At 45.2% G+C, this 25,524-nt stretch overlaps 1 protein-coding gene across 17 annotated transcripts in view; it reads right to left on the reverse strand.

Annotated features, from left to right (window-relative positions):
• ESRRG (estrogen related receptor gamma) overlaps positions 1-25,524 on the reverse strand; it is a 660,805-nt gene that overhangs the window by 539,079 nt on the left and 96,202 nt on the right. The window lies entirely within an intron of this gene.

Here is a 25,524-nt window from a genome sequence, read left to right on the forward strand (position 1 = left end):
AACTACCACAAGATACCACCTCACACCAGTCAGAATGGCCATCATTAATAAGTCCACAAATAACAAATGTTTGTTTGTTTTATTTTATGACCGCACCTATAGCATATGGAAGTTCCTGGGCCAGGGACTGAATCTGACCCACAACTGTGAACTTCAAGGCAGTTGCAAAAATGCTGGATCTTTCCACCCACTGTGCCGAGCTGGAGATTGAACCTATGCTTCCACAGCGACCCCGAGCTGCTGCAGCAGGATTCTAATCCCACTGCACCATGGCGGGAACTCCCTATAAGGTTTTTCTAAAAAAAAACCAATTGAAGTTGAAAAATAATAAATGTTCTAAAACATGTGTGATGCCATATAAATGTGAGTTGACAGTAAGCGTTAACAGTGGCAGCAGTAGAGAACAGCAACACTACCTGTCACATGTCCCCTTGGCAGGGCCACAGTCAGACGCACCACTATTTCTACAGCTAAAGATACAAATCTTTACACAGTGGAATAAACAAAAGAATTTAATTAGCCTGACGTCACTGAAGGTCAGATTTTGCTGCCAAAATTTCAGAGATCAAATGCATACATATAAATTAAAACATAAAAGTCAACAGCAACCTTTTTGGGATTTCAGAATTGTGGATAACAGATTTTGGATATGAACTAATAAACTGATACCCAGGAGCCAAACTTTACCACACGGTATTGTTATTAAATAACTCCCCACCCCCAGCCTTTCTGCATCTTGACTAAATTAGTCTCATGTCAACTCCCTTCCTGAGCTGATAGCCCTACTCTCATCCTCAGACTGCTCTGCTATTAAAGCTCTCCAAAGTCTGCACGTTGTGAGATCAGGTTCTCCCAAATAATATAGGAAGATAATAAACACTGGAAAATATGATGTGTAGAGTATTAGATCCTGACAGCCCCCTGCACTGGTCTTTGTGTCTCCATCTAATCCATCCTCCATCCAGGAGTAAGTGATCTTTTTTAAAGGAAAACTTAGACACATCATCCTCCTGCAAAAATCTTTCAGTGCCTTTTCAAAATTTCATTCCACGGAGATCAAAGTTTTTAACATCGGTTACAAAGCCATCGGTGATCTGGTTTCAGCCTCTTTTTCCAGCCTCACCTTCCTGCTGCAGTCAACTCCCTCCCAATGCACAAAATCCACATTCCGACCCAGCCAAATGATTGGCAGTTCTCTGAATAGGAAGTCAGTCTTTCCCTCTGCCTTTTGCTCACACTATCCCTTCTGCTATGACGGTCTCTCCTCAGGTGGGTCTACCAGGTGGTTGGACTTGTCCTTTGTACATCCTCCCAAGCAAAACTTCATTTGTGAGGTCCCCCCTGACATCGTCACAGCTCCTCCGAACTCCTGCCGCATCTGGACCATGTGAGGGCACAATGGCATGCTCTAATTGTGGCTCTCTCTTCCCTGATTCTTCAAATAAGCATCCTCTGTACCGCAACCAGCCTCAGCACTTTACAAAGCAGGTGCTCAGTAAGTATCTTCCGCGTGAATAAAAGCGTCCGTATAACTTTTCCCCCAAACTCTAGATGTTAAAGGTACGTAAAAAGCCACCACCCACTAACTTTAAAGCTGAAGAAAAATTCCAATGTCTTTCATCTCTAAGATAAATTTTAGATTTGTTCTCTATCTGTGGTCTCCATGAAAGAATTCTAAAGGGTTTAGTGCTCGGGTTGAAAAAACTTCTCTACTTTGGACCTTGCTCTATTAAATGAGAAATACATAGCATTTAAACAGATACCACCAGTGCTAGACAAATATTAGAATTTGGCCAATGAGATCTCACTTTAAAGTTGGAACGCTTTCTAGCAGAGAAAAATTCAGCAAGAGAACGTAGGTCTCTAGAAATTTCCACAAATTCATGACCTTCCCACCACTTCCAAAGGAGTTTCTGTCTGTGCTGATAACATCTGCTTACATGCCGATGCCAGAAAAAAAAAAAAAAATGTCTTACAACTGTATCTGCGGTAAGAAGAAAAATGTTCCCAGCAAAACCATGATCAGAGTGTGCGAGGGTCTCTATCGAAAGAAAAGCCTGCCAGGACCAAAGCCCTTGTCTGACATACTCAAATACTCTTCAGTGAAATTGCTGACTAGTAGGTTTCCAGTAATTTGGGGACAAATAATTAAAGGAGATGCTTTATGTATGAAGAAATATTGCATGAGTTCCCCCTGAGGTGCAACATGATTGGTAGCGTCTTGGAATCACTGGGATACAGGTTCGATCCCCAGCCCAGCACGGTGGGTTAAGGATCCAGCTCTGCAGTTGAGGCTTAGGTCGCACCTACAGCTTGTATCTGATCCCTGGTCCAGGAACTCTATATGCCGTGGGGCAACCAAAAAGAGAGAAAAGAAAAGAAAAGAAAAGAAAAGAAAAGAAAAGGAAAGGAAAGGAAAAGGAAAAGAAAGGAAAAGAAAAGAAAAGTAAACTTTGAGCCTGTCACATTTGTCCTTCTCTTTTAGCCATCGTTCTAGAAATGAGGTTTTGTTGTATATTCAGAGGGCCAGGACAAGCACTGGAGGGGTGCTGAATCTTTTTCACTCTCAGTGCTTGTCTCAGCGGCCATCCCCTGGAAAGCTCCTGCTCCCCATTTCCTAAACAAAACCAGAAACTTTCATTGAGAGAACATACTTTCAAAAATCTCTTTCTACTTCTTAGCTCTCATTATAAAGCTTTTCTAATTTACTGATTTCTGTGGTTGCCTGGAGCAGGCTAAGGCCCTACTGTATAAACAGTTTATAATTAGGTACCCAGATAAGGTGGCCAGAACTCAGGCATCTAACCCCAGTCCTCATGCACCTTTGGCCACTCGAAGGTCAGAGAATAATGCCTTGACATCTTTCCTACTTTTCCCTACAGCTCAAAGGTCCTGGGATACCCTCATATTGTTTTGCTCAAACTGATAAAGAACCGTGGGAGAAAGAAAATCCCAGCAGAAAATAGCCTCTCAGTTGAAGCGGACAGGATCTCTTCCTCTCTAGTCTCCTAGTGCCGCAGTCACAAAATTAAGCTGAAATTGCTGGACCTAGTGATTATCACACGAAGTGAAGTAAGTCAGAGGCAAATATCATAGGATATCACTTACATGTGGAAGCCAAAAAATAACCTGCACAAATGAACTTATTTACAAAACAGAAACATACTCGCAGACACAGAAGAGGAACTTATGGTCACCAAAGGGAAGTGTGTGGGGTGCGGAGGGATCATTTAGGAGTCTGGGCTTAACAGATGCACCCTACCACAAATACAAGAAATAAACAACCAGGATTTACTTTACAGCACAGGGAAGTATAGTCAGTATCTTGTAATGACCTCTAATGAAACAGAATCCCAAAAACAGAACGTAAATATGTACATATAAGGGTGTATAACTGAATCAATTTGGGGTACGCCTGAAACTAACACAATATTGTAAATCAATTACACTTCAACAAAAACCAAAAAGAAAACAAAACAAAAAAAAGACAAAGAAAAATGTAATAAAAAAATAAATATGAAGTTGCAAAAAGTACACCACAAATGTTCAAAACTTCTGTCAAGATTCCAAACGTATTCACTGACCCATCAAACACGGTGTGTCTCCCACCTCAGCCTAGGATGCTACTGCGATACCGTCGAGCGCCTCCACTGTAACATTTCACGGTGAGGAAACCAGGTCTTGAACCGTAATTTACGCCAGTTCACACATTCTAAGATCCAAAGGGAGTCAGAGCTCCCTCTTCTTTCGCATCAGAGTCTGGTCGATGACAACAGCCCTATCCGAAGTGGGTGAAGGATCTATCCGTCTCCCCTCCCCAGCATACCTTCCAAGAGGCTGGCAAGACAACAGATTTCGCTGGGCCCAGAACACCTGAGCAGGGGGGCAAGGACAAGAGGGGCAGAAGGGGAAACGGCACAGTGGCACAGAGGATCTCCTCTTGTTCAAGCCTTAGAAGGTCCTGTTGAAAAATCTACCGATAAGCATCTTAAATCCCAGTGAATTACACACTGCAGGCGGGTGACTCGGTCATGGAAAATTATGAAGCGACGTGATGTCTCATTTGTTGTGCTGAAAACAAATGTAAATAAATTACTGGGAGAATCTCATTTACATTGAGAAATTCATCCTGATGCATGACATGACTACCGATTTTTTTTTTTTTAAAGATACTTTCAGAAGAAATGCCACTCGCTAAACCCGGATCATGAAGGGTCCTGGTGTGAGTGTGATTGACACAAGGTTTTCAAAATGAGGAAAACCTACCCTTTCCTAAGAGTAGAGATACTCAGCCCTAGTCCTGCCCCTGACCCAGCCCCCAACATACAGAGGAGGAGAAGCAGCATTAAGCTCATAGTTGTTTCTTTGTTTCTTTGTTTGTTTCTGTTTCATTGAAGTCTAGTTGATTCACCAGGCTGTGATCATTTCTGCTGTACAGCAAAGTGATGGATTCTGTTCTACATATACACACATCCATTCTCTTTCAGATTCTTTGCCCATATAGATGATCACAGAATATTGGGTAGAGTTTTCTGTACTAGACAGCAGGTCCCCGCTGGCCAATCATTCCAGATACTCTGTTTCTAATGCCCCATCTGCTGCCATTCAGAGAGAACACTCCTGATCCACGGCCGTGGGATGAGCTGGTTACCCAGTGGTGGAGACAGTTTGTGGTGAGCCATTCACACTCCATAACCCCATTCCACCCATGACCTAAGGCCACTGGCCGGGATTAATGGGACAGAATGGAGTTAACTGGCTCCTGTAGGGATCAAACCCATGACCGGTCTCATTAACACTCCACTTTGACCAACCGAGCTGCAAGGCCATGGAATCGCACCGACTAGGAACTGGTCGTCAGGTGGCTCGGATGCCCTGAACTGAGATGCAGCAGACCTGAAAAGGCGGATATAAAATCCGGGAGACTAATGGGATCTGAGCAAAAAACCTTGAAGGGCTTTGGGGTCTGGGGTGGCCAGCAGGGTTGCCACCGCGCTTAATTTATCCCATCCACCTCTCCACGACTCTGTCACAGCACCCAGGGCCACGGCAAGGACTTACAAATCGGGGACGGAGTAACTAACTGCACACTGAATGCCAGGAGAGCAAATCAGGCAAGCACGTTGCAAAAAGTTTTGAGAGCCGTTACATGCAGCCTAAAGAGCTACAGCCACAAGACGAGACTATTGTCCCTTGTGGTCCTTATACTCCATACAGCGTAGTCCAGCATTCTCTGAAACTCCTTCCATCCTCACTAGATGCAAACATCCCCGGGGCCTGCCTTCTAAGGGAGGGCCCGGGACTCAATCTTTCTTCCTCCCTGCAGTGGGGACCAGGCTTTACGTTCCAGCCATCAACTTTCTTCCCATCTCTTTGCTCGTCCCCAACTGTACAGAGATATTTCAAAAAGTTGCGGTGTTTGGCTTTCCAGCCCACAAGGATGCACTTCGCCATTTCCTAAATAGGGCTATGATGACCAGCTCAGTCTCAACCTCAGCAGAATATTTACATAAGCCCGAAGAGGTCTGAGAGTTCATTGGTGAAGGGAAAAATAAGCAGGCCATGAAATAATTATTTTTCATTGTGCCCTGCCAAAACCGTTCAGCCAAAGGCTAAATTGAGCTGCTATTGTGATTATTTGAACTGTGGAGCCAAAAGTCTTTGCTGCAGAGCAGCCCAGCTGTCCTAAATTTTGTTCTGATGGCTAGTTTTCATTCTGGCTCAGACCCTGCCAAAAAAAAAAAAAAAAATACTCCCCAAAATAGGCCGGTGGAAGAGTGACTTTATCCAGACCCACTTCAATTACAGATTTAGGGCCATTCGGAGAAGCTGATTATTAACAAATCACTTCCTGAAACTGTGATGACAAGAGTCCCATATGCAAATAGCCAGCCTCTCACAGGCACACAGTGAGGCGAGGAAACCAGAACAAAGACTTTCCGGATTGACGGATGGTCATTTCTTTTAACGCTGATTGTACTTCATGGCAAAGGAGTTCTTCTCAGAGGTCCTCAAGGCTGGCAGGCTGCAGCAACAGCAGGTCCCCAGGCTGGCTTCCTGGGGGCACTGAACCCCATGCTGGGTGGCACCTTGGCAGGTATGTCTGGTGACTCAAGGGTATTACAACTGAGTCAAGCGGCTTTCAGAAGCAACGTACGCCCCTCATAGGGCCTTAGCAAGCCCCGTAAACTCTGCTTGTTCAGTGTGGAGCCCCCAGGATCTGGAGCAACACCTGCCCTTTGTAGGCACTGAACAGATCTGTGTCAGGAGAGAAAGGAGGCAGCCTTGCCGACCGTCCAGTGCGATGCAGCTTATAAGTCTGCTGCACCTTCCAAATAAATATTCTGCTTGTGTGTTAGGATGGGTACATGTGGGGACACTAACCTAGGGTGGGGACACAGAAAACTGCCAAATCGGTCGTCTTCTCTCCAACCCTTACTTCTTTTGGCTTTGGCCAAGAGCCACTGTCAATCGAGAAAAGCAGCAAATGCACTAGGCTTTTTGTTTGTCTGTTTGTTTTTATTTTGTTTTGTTTTGTTTTGGGGGGGTGCTGCACCTGTGGCGTATGAAAGTTCCCACGCTCAGGGTTGAACTGGAGCTGCGTCTGAGGTCTACAGCACAGCCACAGCAATACCAGATCTAAGCCATGTCTGAGACCTACACCACCAGCTCATGACACTATTAGGTCCTTTAACCTACTGAGCGAGGCCTGGGATCAACCGACCCCGCATCCTCATGGTTACTAGTCGGGATCTTAACTGCTAAGCCACAACAAGAACTCCACAAAATGCAATGTTTTAATTTCACACATCATTCTATCAAAATGGACACTAGGCTTGAAGAACAAAAACCAGAGTGCCTTTCAAAGATCTCCTAAGATTTTCTTTCAGTTTACCTCTCAGTGTATTTAAGGAATGGAACCAGCTGCCACTGTAGCATCATTTCAGGTGGACCAGTCAGGCCAATTTGGAGGGCACGTGAGTGGAAACAGAAGCCCAAGAACCCATACGAAGGCCCCCAGAAAAGCTCTGGGGTTTCCTGCAGTCCCAAGTCACTCCCACTTCTGGCAGAACCAGGATGCTCCATCCTAAAGCAATTCCTCAAAGCAGGGACAGAGCTTAGAGACACTGAAATCACCCCCAACAGGGAGGGTGTTCTTACCACGTCTTGGACCTACTTGGAAGAAAAGCAAAATCCCCACAGGAGCTAATTTTCAGTAATAGTAATGTCATATTAGTTACAATGTTAAAGCCGTTTTGACCCATATTTAAACAACCCTGGGAACTCCCTCTTTTGTGATGTTCTCTGAGCACAATTCCAAGAGTGGGGATTGCCTTTGTGGGCAGTTGATTATGATACGATTTACCCCCCTGTCCTCTGACCTCCCATCCCTAGTGCCCAAAGTAAAGGCTGGGGTGGGCAAGAGGAATAGTTAACCTCCTGGTGAAGAGAGTAAGGACCAACTCTGTCGTACAGCAGCTCTCCTGGCTGCCCACCAGGACCAACTAGTTCTAGATCAACCTGAGAAGAAGAACATGCCTGGGGAATGACTGGTAGATGGTCCATCTTTCAACGGAGGTGGTAGTTAAGAGATACAGTCGGGATGCTCAAACGTTATCAGGGACCTGAGAGATGCATTCGGAAAACAAAATAATTTGGTGACTAATGGTGGGGACGTACCTGTGTATAGTTTGCAAGGACATGTTAGAGCTACACGTACTTCAGGCTAAGACAGGTGTCTTGTCTTTGTCACGGCTGCTTCACGACACCACCGGAAATCAGGGCCAAGAAGGACCCTGGCGATCCCCCATTCCACACCCGCCCATGATGATACCCCCTCCACCTGCCACGAAAAAAGAGATGGAGACGTGAGCAGCATTCAGTATCACTCACCGTCAGAGGCAAGTTTGTTCTTGATTCTTTTTTTCAAAAATTTCAAATTGAAGAACAGTGGATTTACAATGCTGTGTTCATTTCTGCTCTATAGCAAAGTGATTCAGTTATACATATACATACGTTCTTTTTTTATATTCTTTTCTGCGATGGTTTATGATAGGACACCGAATATAGTTCTCTGTGCTATACAGTCGGATCCTGTGGTTTATCTCCTCCACGGATAATGGCTCACATCGGCTGACCCCAGCCCCCATGAAGGATGGTGGGGGGGGGTTGAGTTAATAGATGTGCTTGAGTCTCAATCTCTATCTTCTCTTTTCTGACCCATCATTTCTGTTACTCCTCTCCGCTCCTACTGACACATTTCAATACTTAGCATCCTCTCCTTCTCCCTGGGACTTAGGTCTTCCTTCCCAGCAGCTGCGAGAATGATTTTAAAAACCAAAGACGTGTGCGCAGCATGTACGATGCTAAGAACTATGCGGCGTGCTTGACTATCCAGTACCTCTTTCATTCTTTACAACACTCCTAGGAGCTAGGTACTATCATGATCCCATTTTATTCTAGATGGGCAAACTGAGGCACAGAGAGATGGGGTAACTGGCCCGAGAGTACTCAGTCAATTAGCTACAGAGATATATTTTAGAACTGGCACACAGGCTCAGAGACTTTGCTTTTAGTCGTTACACATACTGCCTCGACTACTAAATGATATATGTACTTCTGAGGGGCCAGCCACTGTGCCAAGACTTCCTGTGCACTGTTTCATGTATTTCTTGCAACCATTATATGAGGCATTTAATAACCTCTTCCCAGAGTTCCCACTGTGGCATAGTGGGTTAAGAATCTAACTGCAGCAGCTCAGGTCTCAAGTTCGATTCCCAGCCCAGTGCAGTGGTTTAAAGGAGCTGGTGTAGCTGCTACTTCAGCTTGGGTTTAATCCCTGGCCTAAGAACTTCCATATTCTGTGGATGTGGCCATAAAACAGAAAAAAAAAATTCTGCAATAACCTCTTTCCCACTTTATGTGAGAAAGAGGCATGAAGCCTTTTAGAAACTGAGGCATGAAGCCTTTTAGAAACACGCCCAAGGTCACTTCTCTAGGAAGAAATAGCATCAGATCAGGAGCCAGGTACCCTGACTATGGAGCCTGTCCTTCTCAAAGGGCTCCTACCTTCCTCGTCATCCTGCCAGGGACCCAGAGGCCAGAAGGCCCAGGGGACCAGGCTCGATGCTAAGAGCAAAGAGCCATGCCTGGTGGGTCCTAGAGTCTGGGGAGTCGTCAGGTTCAAAGAAGTCTTCAGAAACCTTGGAAACAGGGAGAATGCATCCCTATTTTGTGAAAACAAGGCAAGAATTATCTAGCACGTACTCCTACAGAACGGCTTTTGCCAGTTTTAGTTATTCAAAATACAAGCTCAATAGGGTGCTGGCTATTTGGAACAAACGTGGCCAAAAATAAATCTTTTTTAAAATCCTAAATAACATCTGTCGAGGGCTTTGATTCTAACTTCCGGGGTCAATCAGTAAGTATTGTGGAAACAGTATATGCACACGAAAATTAACTCAAGTGTGTGTGGTCAAGAACCACAGAGAAAGCCAAGAATGTCCCCAGAGAATTGAAAATTCCACTTTAGCCATTTTCAAATGCCAATGTTTTCCCACCACCCACTAAGGGTGTTCAGTGATCCCTACAAGCGCAAGCTCTCATCCTTGCCCAGACCTTCATGCAGAAAGATCCAGATGCAGTCCGTAGTTACTTTACATAGAACCCCAGCATCTAGACATTTGATGTGGGAGAAGAAGAAGAGCACAACAGAAATCGAGTGTCCTGAAAAATACTGGAGGAACGCCTAGGATGCTAATCAATCCAAGACCGAGGACCACATCAACATCCCAGGAGATGCCCAGCCTGGAAAACCACCAACAGGAGGTTATAAGGTTTTAATACCATTGCATCACTACAGTCACAGTAGCTCATTTTCATTCTGATTTCCTCTTCCCCCTTTTACCACCATTTGATCTGGAATAAGACCGGGCTTCAGAGGAGAGAAGACATAGCTGAAAAAGGGAAATTCTTACAAAATGGTGAAGAGCTAAGCCTGCAACCCCCAGCAGAGAACAACTTCTGCCCCACTAGCTCCCTGAGTTCAGCCACGCGTGGTAACCTTGAGTTTCCTGACCTCGCCTCTGGCCTTCGGAGCCCCATGGGACTTGCAGCATCTCGTGATTAAATCCCTACCTGGAGTTCCCATCGTGGCGCAGTGGTTAACGAATCCGACTAGGAACCATAAGGTTGCGGGTTCGGTCCCTGCCCTTGCTCAGTGGGTTAACGATCCGGCGTTGCCGTGAGCTGTGGTGTAGGTTGCAGACGCGGCTCGGATCCCGCGTTGCTGTGGCTCTGGCGTAGGCCGGTGGCTACAGCTCCGATTAGACCCCTAGTCTGGGAACCTCCATATGCCGCGGGAGCGGCCCAAGAAATAGCAACAACAGCAGCAACAACAACAAAAGACAAAAAAAAAAAAAAAAAAAAAAAAAAAAAAAAAAAAAAAAAAAAAAAAAAAAAAATCCCTACCTGAGGTTTAGGCATGAGAAGATCCCCGACCTTTGACCCGTGAGAGCGCAGCCACTAGACGCCCTGCAACCCAAGGATGCGACACGATGCCTTTCCCTTTAAGGCAAAGAAAGAGATGCCAGAAATGCCTCATTTCAAGTAACCCCAGCAAAGAATCAGAACCAAATCAGTCGCACTTACTGCAAGACGCTGCAAATGGCAAGAGTCTTCAAGACACCGCTCGTGGTTAGTCAGCAGATGGAAAATGTACATTTCCTCAAGACGATTCCCTTCTTCCCCAAGAGTTCCGGGTTCAGGGAAGCCCAGGGCTTCAGCAAAAGGGTTAATAAACAGGGGCGTTCCTGTCGTGGCTCAGTGGCTAATGAATCCGACTAGGAACCATGAGGTTGCAGGTTCGGTCCCTGCCCTTGCTCAGTGGGTTAAGGATCCGGCATTGCTGTGAGCTGTGGTGTAGGTTGCAGACACGGCTCGGATCCCGCGTTGCTGTGGCTCTGGTGTAGGCCGGTGGCTACAGCTCCGATTGGACCCCTAGCCTGGGAACCTCCATATGCTGTGGGAGCAACAAAAAAAAAAAAAAAGTTAATAAACGGCACCTCTGCCCTGAGCTGGGCTGAAATCATGTAATGTTTTACACGTGGTAACATGCGTGGCTATCCACGTGGGGGCAGGGGGTGGTCTGATTTGGAGGGCAATTAATGTGTAGCCTTTTCTAGCAAATCCGCCTAAGGGATCAGTATCTGCCCCAAAGTTCAGTTGAATATTAACTGCATTAACTTTGCAGCCTGCAATGTCCTGTTACACACCAACAGCCCATGGTGCCTTACGGATGGCTTACTCCACAAAAACCATTCCAAGCAGGGGCCCATGGCTTGAAAATTGTGTTCCTTCCAAAGGGGTGCCCTCTCTGCCAACCCTGGCTGAGACCCAACAGAAAGAGCCCAGTCCAGGGTATTAATGGTTTTACCCAACTGCCGGAATGCCTCTGACCAGGCAGCACCCCTTCCTTCTCTAGGTCTTCTATGGAGCAAGAACCCCAGGATTATTTGAAAAGATGCATCTTGAAAGCTGAGAATTTTGAATGGTCCATGTAAATGTTTTTTCTTTGAAATCACCCAACCCAGTATTCCCATCATGGCTCAATGGTTAACCAACCCAGCTAGTCTCCATGAGGACGTGGGTTCCATCCCTGGCCTCGCTCAGCGGGTTAAGGGTACAGCATTGCCCTGAGCTGTGGTGTAGGTCACAGACACAGCTCAGATCCCCCGTTTCTGTGACAGCTCTGATTCGACCCCTATCCTGGGAACTTCCATATGTCGCAGGTGTGGCCCTAAAAGACAAAAAAAAAAAAAAAAAAAAAAAATACAACTCACTCAACCCAAAGGCCACCTGTCCATTTTGTTCCCAAAACATAAGGTCTCCAAGAACAACTTCTTACCGACCAAAATAATTCCAGAAAAATCACAGAGAACAATTCTGTCACTACCCCGGTATACAGAAAGGAATGAATAAAACGTGAACCCGTACGATAAACAGAAGAAGCGGTCACTCATCTGCTGCCCAACCACAGGCATTACCTTATCAGCCCACCAGAACCCCCGGGGAGCCCTCACTCCTTACGCTCTAGTTCCCTGTTATGTGCATTCTTCTTTTTTTTTTTTTTTAACTGGGCCTATGTATTTATGTATTTATGTATTTATTCATTGGTTGTGCCCATGGCATGTGGAAGTTCCCAGGCCAGGAATCAAACCCACACCACAGCAGCAACCAGAGTCAAAGCAATGACAACACTGGATCCTTCACCTGATGAGCCACAAGGGAACTCCACTGCTTGCATTCTTGAGCCTTTACAGGTCACCCTTACAGAGGGGGTGCAGCGTAATTAGACCTCAGGTTAGGTCTTAGGGCCTGGAACCTTTATCTTTCCAAAAGGCGGTTGTACCCTTAATTGTTCCTGCCAGTTAGCAGCGAAATTATGTTGTCTAGAAATGGAGACACACGATAGATTTGAGCATTTAAACAGCAACTGAAACGGCAAGCAGAGAGCCACAAACCACACCATTACACTGGATTTAAAGCCCGACGTGAAAAGAAAAAGTTGCACTCCCAGCCATCAACAGCCCACCAGGCAAGAGGAAGCTACGCACAGACGGAAAGGCATGTGGAACAAGTGAGGCAAAGCTTGAGCTGAAAGGTTAGGATGGCATTTTGGAAAACCCCAGGCGTGGAAATATGACGGAGTAAAGCAGACGGAGAACAACAGGGCACAACACTTGTCCTTTAAGAGTTAAATGAATGAAAGACATCTCTGTGACGGAGTCATTCGCGCATAATTGTTCTGTCAGTTTAGCCTCTCCCTAATTTTCCTGCCTATCAATTTTTTCTAAACTCCTGTTTTGCTATCAGAGTTGGGAAAGAAAACAAGCAACAATCGATTGATGTTTATTCGCATTTTCTAGAAATTATGACAAGAATCACAAATATTCAAAGGATGAGCAGAGCTGGCCTTGCATTTCCCTCTGGAGCCTATAACTAAAATTTCTATGACAACCTCCTCACCCAGAGGTCCCATCATGGCGCAGTGGAGACAAATCCGATTAGGATTGTGGGTTCGATCCCTGGCCTCGCTCCGTGGGTTAAGGATCTGGCGTTGCACTGAGCTATGGTGTAGGTCACAGATATGGCTCGGATCTGGCGTTGCTGTGGCTGGGGTGTAGGCCGGCAGTTGCAGCTCCGATTTGACCCCTAGCCTGGGAACCTCCATATGCCCTGGGTGCAGCCCTAAAAAGACAAAACAAACAAACAAACAAAAAAACCACACCCAACTTCCTCACCCCTGTCATGGCCATCAGTGCAATGCGCCTTCTCTGAGCATCTACAGAGGGATACAGACCTTATAGAACAGCATCTTATTTCAGGTTTTTGGAAGGGATGAATTCAGCCTTATCACCATCCCCTTCCACAGAGAGATCTAGAAGGTTCTGAAACACCCATGGAGAGAACCAGAGGACGTGTTGCCAAAAGGCTCATCTGCTCTACAGAAAACAAAAAAACTAAGAGGCCCCACAGTGGAGGCAGAAACTCTCTTACACAGGCAAGAACCGTGGTCTGCAGACACACGCCCACATCCCTTCTGGGGACAGACTGAGCAAGATCGGATGCCAAGTTCAGCAGAGGCCTGAGCTTTGCCTGTTGAACTACATTTGCAAAACCATAAAACCTCTGGTGAAAATAATTCCTCCCGAGAGAAGAGCGAGAGAAACTTCTGGGTTGAATTTAGCATCTTTACGAACAGCAAATTTCAGGAGTTACCCACCCCTACTGCCTCACAAATCCACAAGTAGGGTATCTGACAGAATGAAACCAGTGAAGAATATTTTCCAACTCCTAGAAGTTAGCACAGAATGGCAAATATATATATATAATAATCTTAATAATATTATAATATATAAATATTTGATATATTTATATATACAAAATAAATACATATATATACACTTAATGGTTAGTGTACACACCCAACAAGACAGGAATACGGCACCAACGGTCACGTGGAGAAACCGATGGTCCCGCCTAGGCTTTATTCTGCCTTCTTGAATTAAAAGAGCCTCTTCGTAGAGCTCCTGTCATGGCTCAGTGGGTTAAGAACCCAACTAGCATCCATGAGGACACGGGTTCAATCCCTGGCCTCGGTCAGTGGGTTAAGGATCTGGTGTTACCATGAGCTGTGGTGTAAGTCGTAGATGCAGCTTGGATCCCGAGTTGCTGTGGCTGTGGTGTAGACAGGCAGCTGCCGCTCCAATTAGACCCCTAGCCCGGGAACCTCCATATGCCACAGGTGCAGCAGTTTAAAAAAACAACAACAACAAAAACCTCTTCACATTCACAATAAGTTTCCAGGCCTTGCCTTGAAAACTTACTAAGTATCGGGCAAAACTTCCTGAAAATCTAGGGTCGCCTCAAAAACCACATTTAGCCATCTCTGTATCATAACACTGGACCCTCCAGAAAAAGACCTGCCTTCCATTTCCTCTTTAATTCAAAAATAATTGTGCGTCACTAGGGCTCAGCATTTAAAACGAATTCTCTAAAAAACTCCAAAGAAAAAATAAAAGCAGAAATTAATTCTAACCCTTACCTTTGGCACCTTATAAGACTTTTGGCCATGACTTACCTGTATAAATTGAAAGAAGTAATTTACTACAGAAACGCCCATGGGCGAACATGTACTGGCTAATGAAGTGTTCAGCTTTTGCATGATTAACCAGCCGGTGGGGGGAGTGTAAAAAGCAGAGGGCATAAAATAATAAGAAAAATTGATTAGCAGCCCTCTTTCAAAGTAGCCTATGAAAAATTCCTCCTTTTTTTTTTTTTTTTTTTTTTTTTTTTGGTACTCACTAGCTTGGAAACTGACTGTGAAGGATGATGAACTTGAACGACTTACCAGGACACGAAGCAGCTGTTTGTGTCTTCCAAACTCACTAAGTTGGGAGGTTCAGGTAGGAAAGGACACCAAACCGCTTTCAAACTGATGGACTTACACAACAGGTCCGGCCAGTTGTCACAAAGCTAGTTTTCTCCTCTATTGTGAAACACGTTCCATAAGGTTGAAAAGCGACTGGGCTTTGCGTTCAGGCCGTTCTCTCTCGGGAGGACTCTGCCTGACCACACTTGGCTTTAACTCCCGCCAGACCAATTCATTAAGAAAAAGGGGGATGATCTTGAGCCAGAATATTTATACGCTTGACTCAGAAACAATCTATCTAAGGGACATTTTCCCAAGCTAAAAGCACGACAGGGCTCTCCTATTCATAAAATTCTTGAGCTGGTCTGCAACTCCCTTAAGTGAGGGGAAAAGGAGTCAGCTCCAAAAAAGAAAAGCGCACGATGACCAAAATGAGAGAAAATTCCCAAGGAAAAGCATGGGTTTCGGCGACTTTTAAAGCAATGAAACGTCTCTTTCTTCCATTTACTCTGATTACGCAACTAATATTTACTCAGCTTAGGCCTCCCTTTAGCACAAGGAATAGGTATTTTCCCAGGCAAAGAGAAGAGAACAACTGAGGCTCAGTATCCTCGCCGCCACAGCGGACTCTAAGCCCCAGATCCATCCCTCCGTCTGGGATGCTGCCCGGGTTAAAGAGACACTAAGAGGAGCCACCAGCAGTGACTCAAAAGACGCATGCGCACACCCAGGCGCACGTGACACAGGCTCACGCATCCCTATATTCTTATCCACGAGTCCATTTTCCAGCGGACCCAAGCACATTTCTTGCTTGCCTTCTCCTCATCCTTCTCAGTGGCCGCAGACAGCGCCCCCTTTCCCCAGCCGACCTTTCACACGTTGCCACAGATCAAACGTAAGACCTAACACTGACCCATATGCACAGGAGAAACACATCAGCATGACCAGGAAATCAACTATTTGCATGATGACTCCGGGCAAAGGCAGTGAATGCCACGCTTCAAAATAGTGCGGTGGGAAGGCCACTGGCCCATGCAAGGATCTGACTTTTAGTATCAGATCTGCAGCTATGAACTTGGGCAATCGGCTTAGCGCTTCTTCTAGTCCTTGGCTTCCTCGTTTACAAGATGGATGCAGATGATTTCTAAGCAATCTTCCAGTTCTCAGGTTTTTTTCTTCTTTGCTCATTAACAGGTTAATGGACTAGAGGAGACTGGCTGAACGCTCATCAAAATTATTCCTGAGCTGTGCTGTCCAACATGGCAGCCACTGGCCACATGCAGCTACCAAATACTTGAAATGTGGCTCTTCCAAATTTCAAAGACTTAGTATCGAAAAATGCGAAATATCTCTTTTGGCATGAATATCTACTTTCATACTGGCTACATGCTAAAAGAGGTAGTATTGAGGATATATTTGGGTAAGTAAAAAGCATTATTAAAATTAAATTTTGTGTTTCTTTTTCCTGTTTTCCATGTGGCTACCCGAAAATTTTAAATTCAAAATGTGACTCACATTATATTTCTGTTGGACAGCAATGCTCTACAGAAGAGTTGGCGTGGAGTCCAAATCTGGTCCACAGCCTATTTTTATACATCCTGAAAGCTAAAAAGAGTTTTTGCATTTTCAAAGAGTTGTTTAAAAAAAGAGAGAGAGAGAGATCATGTTATAGAGACTATGTGTGACCTGCAAAGGTTAAAATATTTACTGTCTTTACAGAGAAAGCCTGCCCACCCTCCCACAGAACTCTGCCGGCAGGGTTTGGTGCCATGGTAATTCTCCAGTCTTGCACGCAGTGCCAGAAAAACCATGCTTGGAATTCCTTCATCAATCTCCATATCCTCATCATTGTCCTAAATGCGGTGGAGCAGATATAAAGAGAATTCCAGAAGGAGAAGGAAGGACTATCCCAGATTCACTGCTGATTCCCTACCCCCCACCCTAGAGTAGCAGTAAATCTTACAGACACTGCTACCTCACAGATTGCACTTTCCCACTTAACAGAAAAGAGCTCAACATGAAGAAACTTGGCCTTGGGGGTAATCTGACAAATTTAACCCAAGAGGATAGCTTTTGGGGGGGAGGGCGGGGCAAATTCGGTGTGATCAACCATCCCCCTTGGCCCAGAACTAAGGGATTTCAGGGAATTCGAGACTTTCCACACGATAAAGTACAGGATCATCCCAACCAAACCGGATTCATTGGTCACTTTAAACTTGACCAATGAAAAAACAAACTACTATGTTCTATAAAGAATGCAATGCTAATCATGTTTTCCCAATAGAAGTACCTTTTTATTTTGTCTTTTTTTTGGGGGGGGTGCTGCACCCGAGGCACGTGGAGGTTCCCAGGCTAGGGGTCTAATCGGAGCTACAGCTGTTGGCCTACACCAGAGCCACAGCCACGCCAGATCCAAGCCATGTCTGTGACCTACACCACAGCTCCTGGCAATGCTGGATCCTTAACCCACTGAACAAGGCCAGGGATTGAACCCCCAACCTCATGGTTCTTAGTAGGATTCATTTCTGCTGCGCCATGACGGGAACTCCAAGAAGTACTTTTTTTTTTTTAAACAAAGCTTCATGTTGATTTTTTTGCCTCCTCTACTTGGGCGGCCTTTTAATTATTAAAAATTAAATTTTTGCCAAGTTCTCCCTTGACCATTCAGTTCTTTCTTTTCATCATCTTAGAGCAAAGCCCTCGACCTCTCTGGGCCTCACTTTTTTTCTGTAAAATATCCAGAGTAGATCCTATCCTCTTCCCAGTGGCTTCTGTTGGAGGATAAAACAGAAGACATGGAGGGAAAGGCGAATTCTCAATTCAGGATTCAGGTCCAATTCTGGATAACCAGACGTCAACGGTCAGTGGGATGGTTTTCAAAGTATTTAAACTATTCAACAGTGAAATTGCTCATACTGGAAATAAAGTAGAACCCAGCAAGATCTGACTTCCAAAGAGGAGGGTTTACAAATGATACATCGAATCCAGAAAAGTCATATATTCCATATACATGAGCCAAAATGGCAGCATTTTATCAATGACCTGCATCATTATCTGGGGGTGATTGCTTTGGAAAACCTTGGACAAGCGATCGTAGATACACTGTCACAAACAACTGAAACGTGTGGGTGGATTCCCATTCTCCCTGAGGGCGTGGAACCGTTCTCCTTGTTTAGAAGTGTGTCATCCATTGCATTTTAAAAACACACTGCCTGTGTTTCATCGGGGATGCTCTACTGTGCAATAATTGGTCCCCATTGTTACATGCACAATTTGGCTGCTCAGATGTAAGAGTAAAACCTCTTAAATAGCTATCTCCACTGATAGCCTGAGGCATCAGTGGTCCCCAGTGGCCACGTGCCTGCAGCAACCCATGACTAAGGCTTATGGAAGGGAGGGAGAAAGGAAAAGGGGTGCACCTGGAATCCTTTCTTTATATTAGAAAAGCACCCCTAAAACCTCATTAGCAATGGCTGAGCACTGTGGCAAATCCCCGGAAAGAGCTCTGCCCAGAGAGGAGTCTGCTGAGGGAGAGGAAGTGGTCCTTGCCCAGAACAATGAGAAAGAGACACAAGCTCCTCCTGGGTGCCGGCCGTTCTCCCCATTCCACCTGGTACCCTCCTCCTTGCCTCACCCATGCCAAACCCTCACGTCCCAGAGGCCGTTTCTCACCTAGATGCCCACAGCATCCTCCCAGCCCCGTGAGTGCAGCCCGATTAGAGCTGAGATGGCTCTGAAGATGGAAGACTTGCCTGTCTCTGCCACCGGACTGAGATGCTCCCTTTACAATTCTGAAATCCTTTCATATCAAAGACAGACCTTAGACATTTTTTTTTTTCTGTTATTGTTCTGACACGTGTCTTGTTGAAAGGTCTTTGTTGCCCTTGGTCTGCTCCAACCCTGCCACTCTGGAAACTCTGCAGTTCAGAGAGGCCTGAGGGACTTTCCTCCCAACTTCAGCTCAGTCTCTGAACCACCGGGGGACCCAGGGCTCTCTAGGAAGCGTCACGCTGGCCACTGAACAATGAAACACATGGTTCTGTTGTCTGGGGTAGTGACATCTGAACCACAGGGATAATCGCTGCTTCCACTGGGACAAAAGCCACCGTGCTTCCACAAACCCTTTGTCATTAGATTAGCCAGGGCACAGGAGCAAGACGAGAGGCCACGATGCCCCCTGCCCCCAACTCTGAGTCATGCTCAGGCGCTCAGAGAGGACAGAGGAAGAACCAGACTGCAGCTCCTGGAACAAAGACAGGTCCTCTGTGTACCTAATGGCACTTTTAACTACCTGCAGGAGCTGCTGGCAAGTAGTTCAGAGTGGAACATCACACAGTCCACGAGGGGCCAGACCTGGGACTTCTACGTCATATGGGAAAAAAATGGAAAACGCCTTCTGCCTATCTACACTTTTTTTTTTTTTTCTTTTTAGGGCCATGCCTACAGCATATGGAAGTTCCCAGGCTAGGGGTCGAATCAGAGCTGCAGCTGCTGGCCTGCACCACAGCCACAGCAACGTGGGATCCGAGCTGCATCTGCCACCTACACCACAGCTCGGGGCAACACCAGATCTTTAGCCCACTGAGTGAGGCCAGGGATGGAACCCATATCCTCATGGATACTAGTCAGGTTCATTAACTGCTGAGCCACGACGGGAACTCCAGGACTGTTTCTCAGTAAATCACAACAGTTCCTCCACAAGGCCAACCGCTTCCAAACATCTCTGGCCACAGAAGTAAGATATATATAGAAAAAAATAATCGCTAGGACCTGAAATATTTAACAGGATGCTTGGGTTCAATACAAAAGTTAAAAACTTGACTGAAGAACTCTGATGATTCCATAAAAAGAGTATAAACTGGAGGCAGAGCTCTTCCAAAGGAATAGCACAGCATTTCCCAGAGTTTAAGGAAGACGTGGGGGTCCCCAAGGAGTCCCCGTCATGTCTGCGCAAAGGCTGTCCCCAGCAGTAAGAGAATCAGGCCTGATAACATAGCCATCAGGCAAGGTCGCAGCACTGCTTTGTTCAGCTGGTCCCCAGCTTGTTCCTTTGGGGCTCTTGTCCACCAGGCCGGAGTCGGGAGCCCAGCAGCATCCTTTCTTTGCCTCCCAGCTGGAGAACACCGACCGTAAGAGACGCACCTCTCCTCCAAGGCCAAAGGAATTCCATCCGGGGACCTTGCCTGTGGGCCAAAGGCTGAGCCTGTTCTCTAGAAACTGGGTAAAGTATGGACAAATGCCTCCAAGGAGTCTAACTCTACTCCCCAAGGACAAATATTTTGCTTTTCTTTTTCCCTGTGATGTCCTGAGATTTCTGTCTAATACTTAATGCTTAGATAGGGTCAATATTCCCTTTTCCACCTTTTTTTTTTTTTAAGGGCCACACCTTAGGTACATGGACATTCCCAGGCTAGATGCCGAATCAGAGCTGCAGCTGCCAGGCTACACCACAGCCACGGCAACGCCACATCCAAGCCACCTTTGGGACCTATGGTGCAGCTTGTGGCAATGCCAGGTCCTTAACCCACTGAGCGAGGCCAGGGATCGAACCGGCATCCTCATGGATACGAGTCGGGTTCTCAACCCGCTGACCCACAACGGGAACTCTTCCACCACTTTCTAAGGAGACTATTTTCACCACTCCAGAAGTTGTGTATTTTTTTTTCTGATTTAACTAAATCCATCACGTTCCCTTTCAAAGCACCTAACACAAGCTTCGTGCTATAACTTTGTATTTGTTTTCACAAACTTCTGAAGTATTTTAAATTGTGCGAACCTTCGTACGTTCTGTTCCTCCAACGTTAATGTAAGCTCCTGCAATTTCAATAACGTCTTTACTTTTAATTAAAGTGTAGTTGATTTACAATGTTGTGTTAGTATCTAGTATATAGCAAAGTATATATTTTTCTGAAAAAAACCTGAAAGTTTTTCCCATTAGAGGTTATTACAAGGTGTTGACTGTATTCCCTGTGCTATACAGTAGGTCCTTGTTGTTTATCTCTTTTATGTGTAGCAGTGTGTATCTGTTCATCCCAAGCTGCTCATTTATCCCCCACTTCCCCTTTCATAACCATCAGTTTGTTTTGTAGTCTTTCAGTATGTTTCGGTTTTGGAAATAAGTTCATTTGTCTCATTTTTTTAGATTCCACATATAAGTGAAATCATATGATATTTGTCTTTGTCTGGCTCACTTCACTTAGTATGGTAATCTCTAGGTCCATCCGTGTTGCTGCAAACAGCATTAACATTCTTTTTTTTCCTTGGTCATTCTTTTTAATGGCTGAATAATATTCTATTGTGTGTATGTATATATATATCCATATAATAATATGGATAATTGATATTAATGAATTAAATATATATATATACATAATGCATCTTCTTTATCCATTCATCTGTCAAGGGGAGTGCCTTTTTTTTTCAACTCTACCTCAATACCTTCTAAATAGTAGTGTCCTGTAACCAGTCACCAGGTAGTCAATAGGAACCCATCAACCCTGTGTTAATCTGCAGGCTGGGCTCCATAGGAACATGGGGAAATAAAGATCAATAGTAAACCACACACACACACCCCCCCAGAGAAAGCGAGAGGAGAGAGAGCAAAGCGACAATGGCAAGAACTACTAGCTTAATTTGACAATGGCGAGAGCTCCCACAGCAGATGTAATTGCCCTCATATTCCTGGCCTCTGTATCCTAAGAGGTGTGACAGTCTATTCTTGTAAAATATCAGGCTCGTGGTCTCAGAATGGGGTTTGGGACAACTGAGTAGATATTTGTACGGGTCATGGAAGAAAATGTCCCGAGGCCCGTGAGGTCAAATTCTGTCTCTTAAGCCACTTGGCAGAGCGCGTTCTGAAGTCACAGCCTTGCTACCTGTCTACGGTCCCAGGACCAAGGACACTGAGGAGGCCTGTGCCCTCTGGACACTCGTCCATCCCACAGACGGAAAGACCCCGTTTTACTTTCTTTCCACCTGCACCTGCCCTTGAACTGGAATTTCTTCATTCTTTTCCAATTATTCATCTGGTTCCTTCGGGATTTAACACGTCAAGCTGTTGTTTCAGTTAAACTTTTATGGCAGTGAGGTAGCCATCAAACACTTTTTTTTTTTTTTTTTGGCAGATGAGAGTTTCAGGTTTGGAATATTTCAGGATTAGCCTCTCAGTGATTACATGTTTCTCTCTTCTGTGAAGTGTCTTCACAAAGCCAGGAAACCTTTAACCTTCAAACCACTCCTGCAAGATGGTTTGTTTTGCTGAGGAGGAAACTGTGAATTAGGGAGGGGAGGGGATTTGTTCCAGGCAGCACCCTCTCAGCAAACATTTGGACCGAGAAACCAACCAACTTAATTTGACCCCCAGCCCTACTCCCCATACCTGAGCTAGGTACACAGGGGTACTCAAGACTTGCCATTGTCCCCCACCCACCCAACCCAAATGGAGGTTCAGAAATGTGCTAGGTTTGAAGGAAACACATACCAGATCCACTATGTCAACACAGAGCCCTCTGAGCTTTATTTGTAGCTTCTGGCAACACATCCCACTGCCCCATAGTGTATTCAGCTCCTCGACTCTACACTGGCCATTCTCAACAGCTAGGCTAGCTGCCTATTTAGTCCCTGTCCGCCCTCTCAATCTTGGCTTCAAACTCTGTACAGAGTGTGTGCTTAGTTAAAAACATGAAAAATATTCTCATCTTTTTTCTATTTAAAAAAGCGAAATCACAGAGACCCAGGGATCTCTAGCTAAGAGGCCTCATAGTCAGAAACACTGAAAAAAGATCATAGCTGACACCACAGTTGGTGAAAATAACAGCCTGCAAGCTGCGCCAAAAGTTCTTTTTCCTCATTTAATCCCCCCATCATTCTTCTGACACAAGACAGCAAATGCATTAAATTCTCTAAACATTCACTGCAAGTTGGTATAAAGGTAGTGCCTTTTAAGAGTTGAAAAAAAAAATCTATATACAAACTCGCGCATGTACGGACACATCCATCCACATATAATACGAGTTTTACAAGGAATGGGCTCATTAAAACAATCATTGAACCTAAGTGAGCCCATATAGGACAGGAAAGAAATCAGCTGTGTCTAGATTAGATTTGAGACATCAACTTCCATCTTCTGCCTCTTTGGGAAACTCAGTTTCCACAACCAGTCTTAGGTAGACAGTTGAGGTTATAGTTTCTCGTTTGCTTTCTCCAGGACCCATTCAGTGGTCTTGGCTATTGGAGACTAAACAGGCATCTGACTGTCACCCTACCAGCTGGCAGACTCAAGTGTCACAGCTAAGGCTACACCTGCTTTGTTTCCTACAGAATCTCCACTTCGATTAGAATTAGATATTAGTCCGTGTGTGTGTGTTGTAATTTTACTTTTTTTTCGAAATCTTGCTTTGGTATACAATATCTTGTTGACCTTCTTAGAAAGGAAAAGCTATTCTTGTCCTAGAGAATCTCACAGTTATAATCAAAGTCATGAACCCAGCAGGCTCTCAGCTGACATTTTAGGATCTGGACTCCATGAGTATTAAGTTCAACGTTATCCCTGAACCGTGCTGCTGCCATCTTTGGACGGCCTCTGATAGCATTTTATTTCCATTTGACAGAAACCATTGCTTCCCTAGGGGGCTCATTCTAACCATAGATGAGTATTCCTGCTTTGCTAACAGGGCGAATTATTTACATTATGGAGAGCTCCCTCTATTTGTTTCTCTTGAATCACTCGGCTATACCCTCTGCTGGATGACACCTAAATATAGCAAATCAGGGACATAGAGAAAGCATTTGCTCCAATGCAGATCCTGAGTTGCTCAACTGAGGCGCTAACCGCTCTCTCTAGGGTGTTATTTAAAATTTAACTTCAGAGTTCCTGTCATGGCTCAGTGGTTAACGAATCTGACTAGGAACCATGAGGTTGTGGGTTCGTTCCCTGGTCTTGCTCAGTGGGTTAAGGATCCAGCGTTGCCGTGAGCTGTGGTGTAGGTGGCAGATGTGGCTCAGATCCCGTGTTGCTGTGGCTCTGGTGTAGGCCGGTGACTACAGCTCCAATTCGACCCCTAGCCTGGGAACCTCCATATGCTGCGGGAGCAGCCCTAGAAATGGCAAAAAGACAAAAAAATAAAATAAAAAAATAACATTTAACCTTGTCCCAAATAACAACTGACCACCGATTTCTTTGATTCCCAAGAAAGCCAGGCTCCACTGTTCAATGCAGGCCATCTGTTGTGTGGGCTTGAGGCACTCACCCAGGGGGGAAGTGAAGAAAAAGTCACACTCAAGCAAACACACATGCACGCACACCCCCCCAGGCACACCGCAGGCATCCAGCAGCAGTAAGTGAATACACAAACAGGGGCACCCCCATTTTCGGTGACGCCACAGGCCCACTCAAAAAAAAAAAAAAAAACAGCAAACATACAGTGCTGGTACAGGTGTTTGTAAACAAGCAAGTTTGGAGATGTTTCTAAGTATAAGCTGTCACAGCTAAAATGAGAAACCCAGTCTGCTCAGTTTTTTGTTTTTTTTTTTTTTTAAAAAAGCTCTCCCAAAGGGTCTATTTAAACAAGAGCAGCCAGTAAGCTTAGATTTGGCAAAGTGTGATAAGCTCTGGTGACAGCCGGAGAACTGCCATGTGTCAGCCTTTCCACTGTACCCACGCAGATGCCTCCTGGGTCCTAGGAAAGAGAGGCACCATTTTCATCCATCGTGGTGAAATGATAACGCCTTCTCTGCAAGCAGATATCAATCACCCCATTCCTCGTTGGCCTGCTAGCTCCCCTTGCAGCCTCAAAAATATACCCTCAAATTCTCCTTCTGCTCCCAGCTCCAGTTCAAAGTCAATGGCAAACATTGAGCATTTCTTGGCCTCCCCCGCTTCCCCGCCCCCAATACTCTGTAATAACCTGTGTATACATAATTAAGTCCCACCTCCCACTAGCAAACTCAGCGAAGAAGACAAACTTGCTACTGCTGCAGGGTAGTCCTGCCACATTCCAACCCTAGACACAGCAAACAGAGTGCTCTCACCGATCTCAGCTAAATTGGACCACAAAGATGCTTTCCAGAAATGGAAAGAAGGAAGCTGGGATTCGGTTACAGAGAGGAAGCCTCTCTCTCGCCCATTTACACAGCCACTATAAAATCACCAGACTCGACCTGAAAAGTTTGTGTCATTTTTAAAACCCATCGATAATAAATGAATAATGCACCACTTCAGCCCCTGTTAACCAAAAATTCTCAGTCACACTTCCTGAAATGAAACACATCTCTGTTGACCCTTCTCAGTTTTACAATAGCCAAAAAAAAAGAAAGAAAAAAATCCCGTGACAAAAGCACACCTCCCATTAAAGAGCCATTATCTTAACCCGGAGTTTTAAATTTAGCTCTTCTGGTTCTTATTTTTCTTACTCTCACATTGAGCCAGCTTCTCGGGATTAGAGGCAAAAGAACAACAGTTATTGGTACCCACATCCTGGCTCTTAAAGACACATATAGACCAAAAATTAAGTCATGTTTCTAAAGACAAGGCACTAATGCACTTTACAGAGATTGTGCTCACATAGGAACAAAACAAAACTAACACCTCAAAA

This window comes from Sus scrofa, chromosome 10 (assembly GCF_000003025.6).
Source record: "Sus scrofa isolate TJ Tabasco breed Duroc chromosome 10, Sscrofa11.1, whole genome shotgun sequence".
Classification (NCBI taxonomy): domain Eukaryota; kingdom Metazoa; phylum Chordata; class Mammalia; order Artiodactyla; family Suidae; genus Sus; species Sus scrofa.